Source organism: Rhynchophorus ferrugineus, unplaced genomic scaffold (genome assembly GCF_030347505.1).
Source record: "Rhynchophorus ferrugineus isolate W39M unplaced genomic scaffold, kcgeb_rfMv2 rfM5, whole genome shotgun sequence".
NCBI classification, from domain to species: Eukaryota; Metazoa; Arthropoda; class Insecta; order Coleoptera; family Curculionidae; genus Rhynchophorus; species Rhynchophorus ferrugineus.
This window is the reverse complement of record NW_027472584.1, coordinates 8902222-8922921: the sequence shown is the minus strand read 5'-3', so window position 1 is coordinate 8922921 and position 20700 is coordinate 8902222. Positions and strand designations below refer to the sequence as shown.

The window sequence follows — 20700 nt, the reverse complement described above, 5'->3', positions numbered from 1 at the left end:
GTGTAATGTAATAAAAATTGTATGAATTTAGATATTCGAAAGATAGCAGGAAATCTTCATAGTAAGTATAGGGGAAGAGGAATTGTTTTACTCCAAATAAATAATAAAATTTAATGCGTGCAGGCCAAGGGCAGTAATGAATGAACCAAAAATACTGGATCGATTTTAATCATGTTTTCATTGAGTGACATAGGCATATATATTTTATGCCCGTGCAAAGTCGGAGCGGGCCGCTATGTTTTTATATACAACGTTCATATTTTTTCTGTAGTGTATTTAATTTAGTATCAGCATTGCACCCGTGCGAAGCCGGGGCGGGTCGCTAGTATATGTATAAACTTAGGATGATTGCCAAATTGTGTTACATTAATCGATATAAGGAAAAATCAGAGTTTGTTGAATACAGTGAAAGTGAATACAGTGAAGTATGTCTTTCCATTGAAACATTTCTCATTGTCGCGTTTATAATTATACCAACACTCTTTCAGGTGAACAGACTCATCATTTGTGTCATCTTCTGAATATTTCGGTTTTCTAGCATATTCTTTGATGAATTGAAGATGAATTGGGTCTATCAGTAAAGAGTAATGGTTAATAATATGTTGGTGCTGTAGAAAACGAATAATACTTCAATATAATTATTTGTTGTTCATTTTATCACGACTGATTGAATACAAAAATATATTGATTATGACCCATTTATATATTCCATTATGTTTTTTACACAGTATAAATAGAACTAAAAAATTATAATATGAAACTTATATCAATAAAATATATATTCTTTTAATAGGAAATAAGGGTTTTAATTTTTTTTCTATTTTAACCGTAAGTAATATAAGCCAAATAATTTATTTTGCCAGCTAATTATCAATTCCAAAACGTATAAGTGGTGTACGGTTCCTCAGAGCGATAATACATCAGTAATAACAATAATAAATTATTTGTTTACGTTCCATAGAAGACAATGAGAATTAAGTGGTTTAATCGATATGCTGTAGCATGTCTGCAGCCTCCTTGAATACAAGGCAGTCATGGTATTGCACTGATTTATCAGTTTCATTCACTTCGTCAGCAGTTAAAGTAATTTCGTGTAACTTTGCACGAACTTTGTTTTCCGTCTTTAAGCTGAAGGGAGGTTACAGCGTCATCATTATAGGAGGATATAAAATAACAAACTCAATATGTGACAGTAACAATTAATATCGATCAATATTCATTTATGCAACATGCGGATTTATACTTGCCTTAAAGTTTTGACATTTAAAAATTTTATTATCTTCTTATCTTAATTCTAAGAGACCAGAGACTCATTCAGCACCAACAAATCAACTTCTGATAAATTAGAGCTATTTTCCTTTGTGAATCATTTTTCTAAGACAAGATCTTTCTCGAAAATTTGGATATTAAACAACCATTTGATTGGATAAATAGAATGTTTTAGTGATTGTTGGTCATTATGCCTGTTCTATGAAGGTATTACAGATAATGCAATATGGCCCAAAGCGTTATGTTCAAAATATATTTGTCACGTTTCTATTTATGTCACAAGTTTTATTTCAGTAATAAATTGCAAACCTGTCAAGTACGTTCAAACTTTTGCTTTTGGATTTTTTGTGTAATTAAAGAAATTATTATTAAGAATTTTTTTTTCTTAATTATTACGAATTGAGAAAAAATTATTTTCTTTCGTATATTTAATGTCAAATATTAAATATCGAATTATTGTAGTTTCCAAGTCAGTACTGTTGAATAAATGTGTATATTGTATATGCATATCTATATATAGTTTTTATTTTCTTTAAATGTAAATATATAACATCATCATGGTCATAAAAGGCTAACACTTAGCTTGGATTGGCTGTCAAAGCTACCGCAAGTTTTAATTGATTGCAGTGGCCACCTTTTAATAACAGTATGTTTGATGTTTTGATCTCGAAAGGGCCAACACGTTTCATTCCTCATATTCTTAAATTCTATATTTTCAAATTAACTATCTTATATTATGACTATCCATTTGTCAAATTCTTATATTTCCTTTTAAGTGTTTTCTCTAAATTTCTTTCGATTTACCGGATTCACTAATTTGATGTTATCGAGTCAATAACGAAAGGAAAAGTTTGTAACCTTGTCTGTAAAAATGTGTTTCTATTTCTGACACATTTATGGTTAAAGACTTTCAAATTTTATTGTAGCTGATTTGTATAAATACGCCAAAGAACTAATATATAACCATAAATACGTTTCCTGTGGTTATATTTATGGTTATAATTATGCATTTTATCTGGTTGGGTATCTCTTGTTTATTAACCGATTTATTAATTATGTATAATATTGTTTTAAGATGAGATATGCCCATCAGTGTTGTGTAATCGAACAAAGCACGAGTTGAAATTAATAATTATTTAAAATTTGAAATAAATATTTATTATATTGTCTGTTTTTTATACTTCTACTTTACTGCAAAACAATACCTTGACGATGTATTTTTTCTTCTATATCTTTCGATTATTCTTTGAAATAGTATAAATTAAATACAAGTGTATTAGGATGACTGTAAAATTATAATATTAAACAATAACTCAGTTCAATAAACTAGCAATCGTTCAATATACGACAATGCAATCACAAGTACAATATTATTTTAAAATAAACAAAAAGTAGCAATTAACAGGATTAACATTTTTATGGTGTTAAATAATTTGTTGAAAGCAGAAATAATGAAAATATAATTATTTAAAAATGTAATGCACTATGAGTTAAATTTAATAAAAAAAAAGTGAAAAGTAAATTTTTATGCTTGAGATTTCACATATTTCTTAATTAAAATGTTGTTGCTTTATAAAATAAAGAACACATACGGAACTTAATATTAATAATAAACATTTTTGTTATGAATAACTTTTAAACAGCTGCTTAGCTTATATCCAATATTAAATATTTATATTTTTCATGTGTTTGGTGGGGTGCAAAACAAAGCCTTGATGTTATATCAGTACCAGTTATATTGGAGTAGTTTTTTTGGTGTCTATATATTTAGAAATATATCATTATAATATCAGAATCTTATGAGAAAAGAATGCATAAGTCTAGTGATTTTTTTCACAAATAGTCTGGTTCAATAACCTGATTTGATATTCGCTTTGAACTGTATTGACCAAGCTAGTTGGATATCTTCGTTTTTAGTAATATAACCTCTGAATTCAAATAAGAAGTAGATTATTTATAATCAATACTTAATTAAATATTTGATTTAATTATCGACTAACGCATATTGATAATATACTAGGAACCGACATTAGTAAGTTGAAGATGGCTTATGCGATAGTACCTGAGTTCTACAATACATTAGATGTATTCTATAGTTTATTCAAAGTTTTTTTAGTAATGCGTCGTGAATATTTGTGACGTCGAAACATTACAATGCTGCCGCATCAACTCTGAGTTTTAATTCAGTTTACAAAATAATTCTAATCTAAATAAAATAATTGAACAAAAATGTTACCAAATATAATTTATTTTAACATTATACTATATCTAAAAACGACAGTCGTTCCGTAATATATCATATTATTTCATTTCAAAATGCCGAAAAAAAATAGATATTTAGGGTCATAAATTGATTGCGGCTTTAATAGGTTATTTCGAAAAGTAACGAGATAACGGAGGCCCCCTTTTGCTGGTAAATTCCGTTTGAGAGGTAATTATTGATGATATTAAATAATAAAGTCCCTCCAATTTTATTGAAAATGTTTTTAGCGGGTTGCTGCCGTGCTAAATATTACTGTGGGTACTGTGACTAACATGGCTTACAAAATGAAGAATACTACGTTAGATTCGCCCAAGAAAACCCGTCTACATACAAAGTGGGTGACAAATCTTGACATTGGCTCAATTCAAGATCTAATATACGAAATGTATAAAAACAGTAAGTACACAAACTATTTTATCGATATAAACATAATTTAATAAAATTATTTTAGAGAAAATTGTCTCTCTGGAAAGTATACATAAAAGTGTTAGGAACATGCAGCTTTTTGAGGGATGTAAGACATCCTTTCATACACTTTTATAGTAACCCTATACGTTTAAATCGTGTAAAGATAACCTTCGGAGAGTTTTAATGGAACTTCCAGACGTTACCTTAGAAAGAATTCAATTAATGGCATAAAATAATATAAGAAACTTGAATATTTCAAAATGGTTCAGTGGCACTCTTGGCAAGACAGTAAAAAAAGTGTAAAGACAATAAAAACTGTTGAAGAAACGTAAATGTTACAATAGCATTCAGTTAGGTTTCATTGGTCATTATATTTATTAATAGTTAATTGCAGATATATTGCTGGCTGAGAAGGATATTCCATCAAAAATTGTTTGGATATGTGGAAAGAAGCATTGTCAACCATAACACCTTTGGTTTGGATGAACTCATTTGAAGACATACAAAGGAAGTAATTGATAAATGGAATCATGAACATGTTTTAGACAGATTAGAAATTAACAGTCTAGTGATTGAAATGGACAGTGAGTCGTAAAGTAAAAGTGACTGAAGGAAACTTTCAGGATATGTGATAATGCTGTGCAATGCTGGAAATTCCTGAGACAGAGTGATGAGAGTGGAAACAACTAAAGGTATGCACATAATTAATTGAATATGACTATAGAAATTAATATTGTAGGGCGTGAAAGATTTGTGTGCACAGATATGATTGTAATTGTTCAAAATTAAACATAAGCATTATGTTAGAATGTATAAGGAGAGAATGTATACTAACTGTTTTGTAGATATGGTAAATACATTAGACATAATTCAGTGATTAATTTTATCAAGAATGGTATACAGAGGTAGTAGCAGAAGAAATAAAAAACAGTGGTATCAAGATGACTTGCCAAGTAAACACACCATTGAAAGAAACAAGAACTAAACGAAAAAAGTAAATATGCACTCGAATGAAAGTAAAATACGTTTCTCAGATATATAATGGTTGATTAGGTAGATTAGGCCTCCAGGGGGATAACACTACATAAAAAACGCGCCTAGAAACTCTACCTCATGGATGGTGTGGAAAAGAGTTCAATGTAAACAAAACAAATCTAACCTACAAACTATTATACCCGTGTTCTTAATTGTAGATTTAAGTCCTTCGATAATATATGTATTAGATGTACTATAATGTTAAAATAAATTATATTTGATAACATTTTTGTTCAATTATTTTATTTAGATTAGAATGTTCTTGTATGTCAAATCCAAACTGAACTAAAACTCAGAGTTGATGCGGCAACATGGTAATGTTTCGACGTCACAAATAACCACGACGCATTACTAAAAAAAAATTGAATAAACTATATGTCCAATCGTCTACTATAATATTTTTTAAAATGCAAGAAATAAAATGTTTTATGTGAAGAACAAAATGTTTTGAATTCTGAAAAAGAATTGAGATTTTCTTAAGATCGATTTTAAAAACCTTTGGCATAGGTAAATTTCGTAGGCGTAATGGACTGTTCCCCTACTGCTGCGACAGTCACGGGCTCGAGTTCTCCAGGGAATGGATGTACTTAATGCTTGTGATTTTTATTGTCGATAGTAACTACGCTGGGTAAGACCGGATATCTTCTTATTTTGAGTTGACGAATAATCTTTCAATCTGATATTATGTAGTGTTAACAGGAAATTAAAGTAGAATAATGAGAAGTTGAACCATAATGCACTATTATGGTCCATTAAGATGTCACCGGTTTGGATGCTGCTGATATATGAATTTTATAGACAAAATTGACACTAATCGGGTTGGAAAAAGCCTTGATACCTTTTGAAGTGATCTCCCTTTTGGTCACTTGCCAGTGGGTAGACTTCAAGAATTTTCAGAATAAATTGATTAAGATTTAAGGTTTTTACTTTCTGGAATTAATTACTTATTCTATTTGGATTTAGAAAATAATACAAGTTTAATTTAATTAACTGACAACTATCAAGAAAATATACTGAATAATAGATAAAAAATCAAAAGCTAGGTATTAAACTTATTCTTAGAGTTAGAGTGTGAAATAGTTAAAAAGTTTTTCAACTGTATTTCGAATAAAAAAGTACTAAAAAAGTCAACAGGAACTCTAATAAATACATTCTAACGTTTAAGCTACATGATCTGAGGATGTGTTTAAGTACAACTGCACTGTATTTAAACACTTGACCTAATGAACCGTTTTTTTGTATACCAGCTGTGCTATTGTCAATTAGGATCTGGCTGGTTGCTTGATTGATCATTATTCGAGTTATATCATTATACCAGATGAATAAGACGAGTTAAAGACGGTTTGTCTTTGTGCTTTTTTTGTTTTATCTCATTTACAGCGGTAATGTTTAAGCCGGAATTTCGCTTTTAAACTTTAATAGAAGTACATTCAACTATCATTTGGGGAACCCTGGAAATTGTGTCTATTATAATAAACAATTTGCTAAATACATTTTACTATGATTGATAGCTACTACTAAGAGATTTATTTGTTTTAATTTTTTTATTTAATTCTTGCTAATATTTATTTTTTAATTGTTTATAAGTATTTAATGAACTAAATTACAAGTTTTCGGTATAATTTGTTATTTTATAATCATTATATTGTTCATAATTGAAATTACAAGTGAACGCGTAGTCTAATTGTCTATTTTGCTGCTTTAATTTTATATTTTTTTAATACTTTCTATTTATTTTAATAACATCCTTCTATTTCCAAAATTAACATAACTGGTAAACTTGATTTATAGACCTATGATTACTCTTATGCAAGGAAACTAAATGAATTTCAGGTAATATCCGTAACTACATTTTAAAAATAACATTTTTTAAAATTAATTGACTAAATTTTTTGGCAAAACAAAATCTGTTTTTGATATTTTCCCTATTTTATATCGAGGTACTCTAACATTTTAAAGTAAATGGAGTATGAATTAACGATAATATGTTTCTTATTTACAAAGAAAATATGTATAAGGAATAACAATATACTTATGAAATTATACAAGTAACAACTTCTGTAAATTTTTTTACAAGGTAGAGGGTCATGGTTATTTTTTTCTTCAGTTATTGTCAAATTTTGTTATACATTTCACGGCTGTTTTATCTTATGACAAGTTGGTAATGCGTTTTCTTATAGTTGACATATCACAATTTAATGCAATGCCAATTTAAAAATGTTTATTAGAGATATTGTCTTAATTATTCGCCAAAACAAATAGTTTTTTTAACACGTGATTCAAGTTCCAGGTTTCTGTTACCATTTAAAATAAATTTAATAAAAAAAGTGAGAAGTGAAATTTTGATGCTATTATATATAATGTACGACAAAAATGCTCTGATGTTTTTAGTTATACTTTTTTGGTGTTTCTGTTAATTAAAGAGGATTAACTCAGATGTAAACATATATAATTTTAAACAATACACCGATTTATATGATGGATGACTTGTATATAATATTTTGGTTGTAATTCTTTGATATTTAATATAATTATTTTGTCCATATTTTATATTTCAATTACGAAGAAATTCTATTAGAAAATTTACATATCACAGCGTTTCACATGCCAAAAATTGGTAGTAGAGATTTCAATATTACTATTCAGTAAAAAAGTCTAAATTAAAATATTAGCTGTCTTTTAGTAAACATTATTTTTTTTAAAGAGATATTTAAATAAGAACAAACAACTGAATTATTCTGAATCTGAATAGCTTATTTAAACTTATTTGAAAAATTTTAAAAATATTAGGATAAAGACTAAATTTTTTGGCATAACAAAATCTCTTTTTGATTTTATATCGAGGTACTGTAAAATTTTAAAATAAATGAAGTATTAATTAATGATAATATGTTTTATAACTATGCATCTTATCTACAAAGAAAATATGTATAAGGAATAACAATATACTTAAGAAATTATATAAGTAACACCTTCTGTATATTTTTTTACAATGTAGAGGGTAATCATGATTATTTTTTTTCTTCAGTTATTGTCAAATTTTGTTACACATTTCACGGCTGTTGGTAATAAGTTTTTTTATAGTTGATATATCGCAGTTTAATGCAATACCAATTTTTGAAGATGTTTATGAGAGATATTCTCTTAATTATTCGCTAAAAAAATTACAATGTCCAATGGATTTATAATTTTGCCTAATTTTGTTTTATAAATTATATTGTTTTCTTCACTAATGAATATGTAAAACTTACTATTTGAACATAATCATGCTTTGGGGAGCCTAAGCCACAATAATAATCAATAAAAATCAAATATAATTAAATGTATTAATTTCTACATAAATGTAACGGATAAAATTATTCAAACAAAATTGAATTTAAAAACGTGGATTGCATTTCGCGCACTAAATATATATGTATATATCTACATCTTTCAGTTAACTGGCGATCCTTCACTATCCGACAATTGAATAATGGCAAGTTGATTATCTCTAGGCTTATTTTCTACTATAAATAACATGCCAGTCACAAGCGTTTAAACAATCAATATAAATGACCAAATTCCGTTCTTATACCGATGAAAAGCTCTCTATACTCGAAACATGTTTCTATTGAATCAATGTGTCTATTTAATAGATTTTGGGTCTGCAAATGTTGATTTATTTGTTGACACCTGACACTTTAGTGATGGAAATTGGTACAATGTAGTTCATTCAAAGTATTGTTTATCGCTAGATATCACGCTTCCTTATGTTTCATATAGTATAGAGATTCCGCGTTGTGGTAGAACAACTGCTAGTTAAAAGGAGCACTGTCTGATGAATACGGAAGATTGGACAGGGTTATCCATTTAAGCGTTTTTATCTAGGTTTTGGCGGATTTTATAAGATGATTTTATATTTGCAGCGACAGTTTATATTCGTTATTGACTCAAACGCATCATTTTCAATTAAAATATATCTCTGATAGCGATTTAGTTTGTAACTAATCGATGTATCTCATCTTTAAGTTTTTTTCAAATTAACAATAATAAGAAGTAAAATAAAATCTCTCCATAAATGATACTTACTTAATTACAACAAAATCGCTAATACTATACATAGATTTTTAGACCTTTCCTTTTTCTTTTTCCCTTTATTAGTTCTTTTTTTTGCACCTAATTAATAATCAAGTCTACATTCAATAATTAATAATTAGAAGCTAATGAAGCTTAGTCAATTAACAATAGTTGTCTTACATAACATCAACGTATGCGTGTTGAGAAATAGAAATAAGAAGATGGACAAGTGGTAATATAAAAAAAAACTAGCAACTAGTTGAACTAGTTAAAGTCTTTGACGAAGTATATACACTTCTTGGCGGCGTAATGCAAGATGTGGGTATAAAAAATTAACGGCCAAAACTTACCGGATGATTTATTTAGGTTACGGTCCAACTAAAACACACATGGACCAACGCTGAGTTACTTTGTTTCGAGCGAAAAGGCGTTATAAGTTGTCGGTTTCCTTCTCTGAAGATGTGGGACATTACTTTGAAGGTTATTTGTAGTTGATCCTACCAGGGAAGAACAAAACGTAAATGATTGTGGTAATAAATTTACTAATTTGGACGGCCCTAATATAAAATTAAACTATGAGTTAGGTGTTCTTTTAAGATAATTTAAGATATTCTTATATGCATTATAAAACATGTGGACCAATGCTTGGTTAAGTGATTTTGGTGAAGAAAAGTTAAAAATAAAGAAGAGTTACTATTTTTAAAATATGCCTAATAATTTTATTAATTATTAGTTAATAAGAATCTTTTAATTATCATTACATAATTATAGAGTGCAAGAGATTGGTAAATTGAATATAATCTTGAGTTTCAAATATAAAAGAAGTAACTAAAAATTGTATACCGACATGAGAAATTTTCTTTGATCTAATGTAATAATGTGTGTGTTCCTTTTGTCCGTATTATGTCATCATACTTTACTAAATAATCCTTTCAAAATTAGATGGTTAATGCCTTGGCTATCTAACTCTCTAAGATATATTTTATATATAATCTTCAAATCAGAGAAAATTACATATTTTTTCTGTTAGAACAGGTATATTGGTCACCGTAATTATTTTTACCTTTATTGTTTATAGTATAATAAATATCACTTTAGTACGATAATTTCTATTAGTTAAAACAATTTAGATAGAAAATAGTTTTTGAAGACTTGTTTTTTGGTTTTATTCTAAAACGAACCACAAGAAATTAATCCAACTAATATCCAATATCTGAATAATATCTCAATAATATCTGAATAAAATTTCATTCCCTATTTATTTAAAAAAACTAATAGATTTTTAATTTTCTAATAGATGGCATTAGTGAATCAGTTAATGTAGTTCAAGTGCCTTAAATATATTCAATCATTATCCAGTAATTGGATTTTAAATCATTTTGATCGATTAAACTACACTAATATGTATTAAAAAAGTTACTTTTATACCTTAATCTAGAAAAAGGTTCTGCTAAATGAAATCCTTTGCTTGCGGCGATCTGATGATGTCGATTTAAATATGTAAATAGTGGTTTGGGAGATTTACAAGTGGCAATTTCAATGTGGGAGATAAGAAACATCTGTGAGCGAATTATTGGTAGTCAAACACAAGAACAACTTAAGTGTCGAGACACTATAGGTAAACATTTAAGAGGCATGGGAGTATTTTAGAATTATCGAGAGATTTTTAATGGTTTAAAAAAATCTTGTTATATTTTTTCTATAAAAATATGATCGATAGAAAGTTAGATAAAAAAGCAAAGTAGTCCATTATAATTATTACTATCCAAAAATTACCATTTGCAAAATAATTTTATTTGTTTTAGTTAGGTTAAAATGACTTAAGTTTTTAATATACAATATGTTAGGGCTGATTATAGATCCAGGATAGAAATAGTAAATTAATTATATTAAATCAAGTTTAGTTGACGATTGTTATTAATAATAATTTTAGAGTTAAATATCAAATATGCATTAAAAATAAGAACACAAATTAAATGGGTTTGAAATATAGAAACAGGTATTAGTTAATTGGAGGAAAATGTCAATTATCCGTACCTAATAGGTTGTTGTATAAGTAAATTCTAAAACCGATAGTAACCTATGGAATCCAGTTATGGGGATATTCCGCGAAAAGTAACATACATAAATAAAACACAAATGTTTCAAACAGGTTTAGAGATACCGTAAATGTACCCTGATATTAGAGGAATGATTATTTGCACCAATACCTTCAGATACCGACTGTTAGTCAGGAAATCAATAGAATCACTTATAGAAGACTCCACTATCATATTAATACAGAAGTATTGCAATTTTTGCATGACACTCGAGCGGGACACATACTCGAAAGGATTAAACCATTTGAAGTAGTAATGCAGTGGAGTGTATTTAACAAAGAAAAATAGCAGTCTTAGTGTTGTTCATAGAGACTAAGTAAGGACGAATGGATTCTCCTAGATATATAGCTGGGTTTTTAAGTTATTGTAGAAATAAATTGTAAGTTAATCGGTAACTAGTAACAAAGTTTAATAAAAAAATATGAGAGGAAATTACAATTACAAGATTTTTGCTTCGTCATAAAGAAATTAAAGTTGCTGAAAACTCCTGGATGCTACTATTCCACAAATATAAATAATCTACAGTAAGATTAACATGTATTTTATGTTTTTTTTATTTAAGTGAAAGTGTTTAAAATCATAAAACAGGTATCATTCGTTCAATTCATTAGAGAGCAAACAGAAGTAAATGGTTTGTTTATGTTAGTTTCTTGTTCGGTTTAGTCTACCACACACACACACACACATGGACCAACGCCGAGCCACTCCGTTACGGCGAAATGGCATTTTGAGTTATTAGTATTTTTTTCTCTAAAAATAGGGGTAGCATTTTCAAGATTAGGCCGGATAACCATAACATATTACTTTTTACGAGGGTATTCTCAGAAGATTCGACTGGAAAAATAAATAATTAGTTCACAATCTGTTCAGTGAGTTTATATTAACTATTTGAAGGATATAGAATATACAATTATATATAATGTATGATAAAATGGCCTGATGATTTTAGTTATACTTTTTTGATGTTTTGTGTTAATTAAATAGAATTAACTGAGGTGTAAACATACATAATTTTAAACAAAACACTGATTTATATGATGGATAAATTGTAGATAAACTTTTGGTGTTACTTTTTTTTGATATTCAATATAATAATTTGGTCACAGTTTTATTTTATGTTTCAATAGAAATAAATTCTATTAGAATTTTTTACATATCACAGCATTTTATGACCAATTATAAAAAATTTCAAAAAATAAAACAAGGTAATACGAATAAATGAAGAAATAGTATAAAGGAAAATAATAGTAGTACAATAAAAGTTTTTTTTTATTATTTAATTAATAGATTCTTACTAGTCGTTTCCGTCTAACCTACAATTTGTCTTTATGCTAACTTAAATCTAGATATATAACTAGGAGGACCCATCGGCCCTAACTCAGTTTCTCGTGTAATAATGTTTATATATGTCACTGCTGAATTTTTTAATATATGCACCTCACTACACAACACTACACAAGATTAGATGGTTTGGTTCTTTTGAGCCTGTGTCCTGTTCTGGTGGTATCCAAAAGTTGCAATATATCAATATTAGTATGAGAATGGAGTCTTTCCTCATGCCCCCTTGCAATTATCTTGATTTCTTGACTGACTGTGGGTATCTGAAGGTCTCGATGTAGGTAATCAGTTCTATAGTATTTGGGTGCACCCACAATACCTCTCAGGACTTTGTTTTGAAAAATTTGTATTTTATTAATGTTACTCTTTCCAGAACATCCCCATAATTGAACTCCATATAGGTTTCAATATTTGCTTATATAATAGCCATTTATTATGTACTGATAATTTTGATTGTCTTCCAATTAGCCAGTACATTTTCCTATATTTCAATTCCAGTTCTTTTTTTTTTCTTCTTTATATGTTCCTTCCAGCGAAGTTTTGCATCGAGATTCATTCCTAGATATTTAGCGTTGTTACTATATGGAATGATAGTGTTATTTAATGTTATTGGCGCTTGTACGGTCTGTTTATACGTGAACTACACATGTACAGATTTACTTTCATTAATTCTTATTTTCCAAGCTTGTGTCCAATTATTTATATTGTCACTTGCCTGTTCTAATTTTCGTGAGGCTTCTTCACTATTGTCCCCGACAGCTATAATCGCAGTATCATCAGCAAATGTAGCCATCCTGATATTTTCCATTTGTGGTATATCACAAGTGTAAAGTAGATAAAGCATTGGTCCCAGTACACTTCCTTGTGGTACACCTGCTTTAGCTTCTTTTATTGTAGAGTAAGCTTCTTCTTGCTTGACTCTAAACATTCTGGTTGTAATGTATTTTATATGTAATTGGATTTTAATAGTTCGGTGTGTTGTTTTGATAGCATTTTCTGTAGTTTATGAACAAGGCCTTCATGCCAAACCTTATTGAAGACTTGTGCTACATCTTAGAATATAGCTGAGCACACTTTTTGACTTTCGTAGGCTTGTTCAATAACATCTGTTATTCTGTGGACCTGGTCAATTGTTGAGTGTTTGTTAATAAACCCAAACTGGTGTGTTGGTATTAGGTTTTTCCTCTCTATGATCGGTTTTATTCTTTTCAACAGGAGTTTTTCAAAAACCTTAGATATTACTGGCAGCAGTGATATAGGTCTATAGGATTTTATTTCGTTTGGTGACTTCCCAGGTTTTGGGATCATTATAATTTCCGCCATCTTCCAAATGTCTGGGATATGTTTTAATCTAAATGCTGTAGTGATCAAGTTGGTGAGTTTTATAATTTCCTTTCTTGGTAGTTTTTGTAGTAATTCTTTTGTTTGCAGTAATCGTAGCCTGGTGATTTCCTGGGGTTAATGTCAGTTTTAATAACTTTGGTTAACTCATTCGGCGTGGCTAATTCAATCATCGAATTTTCAGCTTCTATGTCCGGTAAATTATTTTCAATTAGCTTCATTTGGTTTGAAAGTTTTTTTCTAGATATTCAGCAAATGCTTCTGCTTTTTGGCGATTTTCACGTGCCCAACTCCTACATAGGTCCCTTATAGGTGGACTGTGTAGACATGAGCGCTTTAGATATTTTGTGGCTTTCCAGAGTGAGTAATCAGTTTCTTTATCATCTGTTAAATTTCTGAGATAGTCATTTATGGTTTTGTTTTTTATTTCCAGTATTTCTCTTTTCAGCCTTTGTGTTATATTGTTTAAACTATTTTTATTTTCAGGTGTTCTATTTTGTTGCCATTTTTTTTCGTAATTTACTTTTTGATGGTGGGAAATGTTCTATTTTATTATTATTGCACTTCTTGCACTTCCTCTTCTTGCGGTGTTAGCTGGATGTATGGTATGATAGAATGTATATCCTCTAAATTTTATAAAGAATTCTTTTGTTAAGTGGGTTTACAATAAAAGTAAAAAAACTTTTATAATAACATTAAAGCAACATATATAACACACGTAATAAGACTTCACTAACATACCGTTCCATGATTTGGATTGATGATTATTAGAAAATTGTTAATAAAGGTTTCAATAATTAATATTCATTAAAAAAAAGATGTAAATGAGTATTATGTGTTCTTTAGTAAACATTTTTATTATTTATTAAAGGAGGTATTTAAGTAAAAACAAACAACTGAATTGTTCTGAACCTGAACAGCACATATACTTAAAAATAATAGAGTAATAATAGTAACAAGAACGCATGAAAGTGAATAGATCAAGAAAGATAATATATTTGAGAATTCTTTTATTGTTATAGTTACGTCTTCGATATAATTATTGTTTTGACAAGTTATTAATGATTTACTTTGATTTCAGTTAATAAGGCCATTCCATGCAATAGGTTGATTATTGTTAAAAAATTGGTAGTAAAGTTTTCAACATTTTATATTCAGAAAAAATTTAGAGGTCTGAAAAATTAATATATCGTCTGTTTTTTAATCTCTTTATTTAGAGGGAGGTTTATTAAATTACAAAATAACTGTGTATTTATTACAAAACTAAATAGCACATATATTTATAAGTAATAATAAAAGACAAATAATAATACAATAGTAGTAAAACGAAAACAACTAGCGAATTCTTGAAGATAATATGTTTGAGAGTTCTTTTGTCGTATATGTCTTCGATAAAATATGAATTGTGTTGACAGATCATATTCCCAACTGAACAAAGACACAATAACGACAATTGTCTTACGGCTTTAACCAGGCAAAATAGATAACATCTTAGATAAAACGGTAATCAGTTTAAAACTACTTGACGTAAAGCAGTTTCTTTTGATGATATTTTCTTTATTGTTCGATATTGTAAAGTGTGAGGTCTTTATATGTTTGGAATGTCGTCGCAAATAAAATCGAAAAGTACCTTTTTCAGTGTTCCATGTATTGGTGAAAAACCACCGGCTTTTAGGGAAGAAAAAAAGAACATTCAGTCAACGCGTTATGAATGAACGTAGTTTTCTTTTGTAGTAGCTGTTGGTAGAATTTCCGGTATTCCGTGAAGATGGCCGACCATACATATATTTAAAAGGAAGGACACTTGACACTTACACTTGAAATCTTTAAAATAGGCATTTCGGTTGCCTTAGTTGCTCTTTTGGGGCGTAAAGTTTTCGAAGAAGAAGGTATTTTACGGTTCATAAAAAGGTATCCATGGTTTAGTTCTTCATATAGCGCCACAATTTGGGTTAGGGATGTAAATCCTTTTTGTAATATATGTGTCCTAATTGTAAGTTTGTTTATGACTCGTTGAAAGGCTGTTTAAATCGTGCTTCCATATGTAATTATAAACATAATAAATATTATACAATGTAACTATAATTCACATGTATTGAATAATATTACACTAAAACATCTGTTTTAATAAAGTTAAATAAATCAAAATAATAAGTATCTTTAATCAAATAATTTTTGTTTCTTCTTGTAATGTTATGTTTCTGGCATACTTTTTTTTATATATATTCTGCGACTTAGCAATTTGCTCTTTTGAAATAATAGTCTAATATGTTGTCAGATTTTTATCGGTAGATATATCTTTAGCTGAGTTGAGCTCCTATTGATGCCATTTTCATCTTCTGTCTGCGAAACTTGAGACTAGATCTGAGATATTACTTCTCTTGAGGCGAGAGTATCTTAGATTGCCCACTTCCTGCAGTTCAGTAGCTAACTGGTTAATGTGTTGGTTTAGTCTGGCTTGATAGTACTTGCTGTATGTTATCTAGGTATTTGTTGTTTATTGTTTATGTACGGTGGAATATTGAACATATTTTTCATCGTTTTATTTTCAAACCTTTTCAGTATTTCAATGTTACTGTGACTGTAGTTTTGCCACATAGCTGTATGCCATACAGGCTTCATTATAGCTTTATAGATGGCCATTTTACTAGCATCTGACAACTGTAACTTGCATTCAGTGAGCCAGTACTTGATCTGAAGCTCGCAGTCCAATTGTTTTCTTTTGGTCCTTATATATTTTCACTAAGTGAGGCGTTGATCAAGATGCATACCTATCAAGTATTTGGTATCATCTGGTTGTGGAATCTGTGTATTCCAGAGCTTCACCGGTGGGCAGGTTTTTCTTCTGATGGTGAAGGTTACTTGAACCGGCTTATCTGTAATGGCTTTAATTCGCCAGTCCTTAAGACATGCTTCGATCAGTGTCAGATGTAGTTGGAGCCTTTTGGATGCGGAGTCGTGATTATCATGTGTTGAAGGGATTGCGGTAACATCTGCATACGTCGCACGTCACTGTAATGGTATGTGGTACTTCTGACTTAATTTCATTCAATTGAGATGTGTCAGAATCATATTATTATCAAAAAGATTTTAATAATGGGAAGAGAGCGGTAACGTTTTTTTTTATTTTGTAGAATAATCTTTTATACCACTCCTGGTCTAATGCTTGCTATGAATTGGTATTATCTTTACTAGATGTTCTCGCATTCTATTTATTTAGTATGATTTTTCCAGTATTTTTCTAACTACCGGAACGAGACTTATGAGTCCTGAGTGGTAATCTTTTTTGGGAGATGCTTTAAAAGCGCAACGCTAATAAGATCGTAATGAGGACATATACCTTCTTGAAGTTTTAGGATTTCCCACCTTAGTTTATATGGTGTCACATGTTTTATTAGTAGGTACATTTGAATAGGAAAGCTGAGGTATTTTTTGAGATTGCTAGGAAGTGGTTCAAAAACTTTATATGGGTGATTGGCATATGAGTTTTTTGCAGTCGGAGCGAGCTCGTATCTACATTTGAGTTTTTGATGGTGTAATCTGTGTATTATAAAAAGATGCATCAATAAAACCTCCTTGGAATCTAAAATTTTTTATTTGTATAATATCTTCCTGCAATATTAGATTGGAGAAATTAGTAAATAAAACTACTAAACGAAACTACTACGAAATTAGTAAATAAACTACTTTGAAAATAATCTAGGATCTATTTTTTTTATTAATCTCTTGGAAAGTCAGCAATCTGCCCGTGGGCAATAAGTATTATTGTTTGATTTCCGTTATATACTATAACTATCCTTACATGTAGAAGATCACTTCAGTAAGTGATCTGCTGTACAATTTATAATCTAAATCTTATTCTAGATACTATTCTAACTTATTTTAAAGCCTATCCTAACTTATTCTAATGACTATTCTAGAAACTATTAAATTTCACTCTATGTATCTATTAACCAGTTCGTATGGTAGTTTGTGTTTGAGCCTACGCACTTCACTGTCATCGCGCACATTTAACTGTTTGGCGAGTGCATTAGGATGCACTAATAGTCTTTCAGCACTAGCACTTCGAATCACACTTGTTATGGGTTCTATGTGGATATCGCGTTGAATCAGTTTGTTGGGCACGTGATATTGGGCATCGACGATGACTCGCAACACTTTATTCTGGAACCTCTGGAGGATATCTATGTTAGATTTGCTGGTAGTAACCCACAGTTCAATACCATAGGTCCAAATGGGCCTAAGTATTGACTTATACAGCAAAACCTTGTTATCTAATGATAATGTAGATTTATACCCTATCAGCTAATACATTTGGTTAAGTTTAAGCCCAAGCTGTTAGACGTCGATCAAAATGCATTCCCAGATATTTAACGCTGTTTGCTTGCGGCAGTTCATGGTTATTCAATTTTACTTAATTTATGTTCTTCTGCAAAGGATGAAAGTCATATGGGTAGATTTTGTCTCATTTGCTTTGATACGCCACGTTTTCAACCAAAATTCGACTTTGTTAAGATGAAGTTGGATATTGGATCTTCGTGTGATGATAAAACCGCTGTATCGTCAGCATATGTTGCAACAGTAGTGTTTCGTGAGGTCGGTAGGTCAGCTGTATACATAAGATATAACAATGGGCCGAGAACACTACCCTGCGGAACACCCGAATATATGGGCTGTAGGTCAGTGTATTCGTTACCCTGTTTGACAATAATATGTCTGTCTGAGAGGTACGATTTCAGCAATTGAAAGTGCGTATGGGGCAAAACTTTTTTTAATTTAACGTGCAGTCCAATGTGCAACACCTTGTCGAATGCTTGGGAAATTTTGGAGAAGATCAGGAGAGCAATATTTTTTATCGTTTAAGTTTTTGTTAATTTGGTTCACTAATCTATCTATTTGTTCTATAGTTTTTCGAAAAGTTTTGAGATGACAGGTAACAGGCTTATAGGACGATAGGATCTATTTAAGTAGGACTAGTGAAAAGATCTACCATTAAAGTAGTTAACATATTTAAAAATATGGCACTATTTTACAAATTATATATATATATATATATATATATATATATATAGATAGATAGATAGTCAGATCGTGAAATCATTAAAGATAATTATCAAATTCAATCAATTTTACATAGGCTTAATATTCTTTCGCTTAGTGTTATTGACATGATATTCTAATTAACAAACTATTAACATGATGGTAATTTAGATCGTGATAATATATTAATCATTATAGTTTTAGTAATGTACAGTAGAGCAGATAGATAGATAAATGGAAATACAAGATCGTCTTTTTGAGTGACTTCTCATGATTCAAGCTTGCAACTGTTACTACCAATAATAACTAATTAATGACTAAAGAAATATCATTAATTTTAGATTATGTAATCAGGATTTCTGTTGTTAACTTTTTAACGTTATCGTGTATAAAGTGACGGTATAGATAAATAATGAGAACAGGTTCAGAGCCAAGATTTGCAGAAATTCAGTTTCAAAGGAATCCTGAACAAGTTGTTAAGGAATGCGCACTATCTCTTTACCATGAAAACACAAAAATGAATACATTTTTTCTTTACAAATATTATTCTGTTACACAATTGAAATATTTGTAATAATACAACTGCATAATCATATAAATGATAAATGTAATATACATATAAAGGTAAAATTATTAGTTTTAACTCAACATTAAAGATTATACGTCTTTATGTAGTAATAATCATATGCCATAGAAGAACAATAAAAACTAATAAACATTTTTTTTATTAAAATATTTTATATAGTTGGTAATTGATAATTGTTGATATTGTTGGTAAATTCACTATATAATTATTGGTTTGGGAAATTTAGAAGTGACTCTTTCAATATCGGAGATTATGGCGATCGCAAAAACGGCTTATAAAGATCAAAATATTGTTATATTATTCCAAAAATGCATGAAATACTAAGTTTTAAAGAATTTATAGTAGATTTTACAAAAGAAGATGTAATATTATGCTATATTTAATTGGATACTTCGGCTAGGTACATGTGATTTTGTTATACCGATCTAGAATATCTGTATTGCAAACAATATTTTTCGAAAATTTTACTATTCCTTTTTAATTTTCATAAAGGCTTTCTATACAACGATTAAGTATTCTTTCTAGAAATTGTGGTACGTATACGGTATACGTATAAATGATTTTTGATCAATGGTATTACTAATGCTTCCTAAGATTTCTGTGTTATCTTAATGAATTATGATAACAAATTATCTCAATATCATTATATAATATGATGCTTGGAAGATTTAGAAATCATGATTTCAACATACATGTTTATATTGATGATGGTTCAACATTTGGTTCATGTTTTTCAATTAACAGAACATCATTATGCACATATAATTTTTAGTTCTAAGTAGCTGAAGAATTGATTGAAGTTTGGATTGGATAAGGACCAGTTTTTCGAAGCAAATTTCACTTGTCATTTAATAAAGACTTAACTATTAATAATTTTGACTAAAACTAATTATTATACTATTTTCATTATAAACATATAAATATTACAGATATTAAAATATCAACTCAAAATATTCTTTTAAAGATATTTGGATAATTCTAATTGCAAATTTCATTGTGTAAGGTCCTAAGGTGTATGTGTCCTAAGTGTAAGTTTGTTTATGACTCGCTGAAAGGCTGTTTAAATCGTGCGTTAATATTTAATTATAAACATAACAAATATTATACAGTGTAACTATAATTCACATGTGTTGAATAATATTACACTAAAACATCTGTTTTAATAAAGTTAAATAAATAAGTATCTTTAATCAAATAATTTTTGTTTCTTCTTGTAAGGTTATGTTTCTGGTATACTTTTTTTATATATATTCTGCGACTTAACA

At 29.1% G+C, this 20700-nt stretch overlaps 2 long non-coding RNA genes across 2 annotated transcripts in view; both read left to right on the top strand.

Moving 5' to 3' along the window:
* LOC143197662 (uncharacterized) overlaps positions 1 to 20700 on the top strand; it is a 157975-nt gene that overhangs the window by 54467 nt on the left and 82808 nt on the right. The gene's annotated exons all lie outside the window — the stretch shown is intronic.
* On the top strand, positions 4360 to 5227 carry LOC143197331 (uncharacterized). Its single transcript, XR_013005980.1, has 3 exons — positions 4360 to 4632; positions 4786 to 4934; positions 4975 to 5227. It is a non-coding gene; the product is annotated as an uncharacterized LOC143197331 (long non-coding RNA).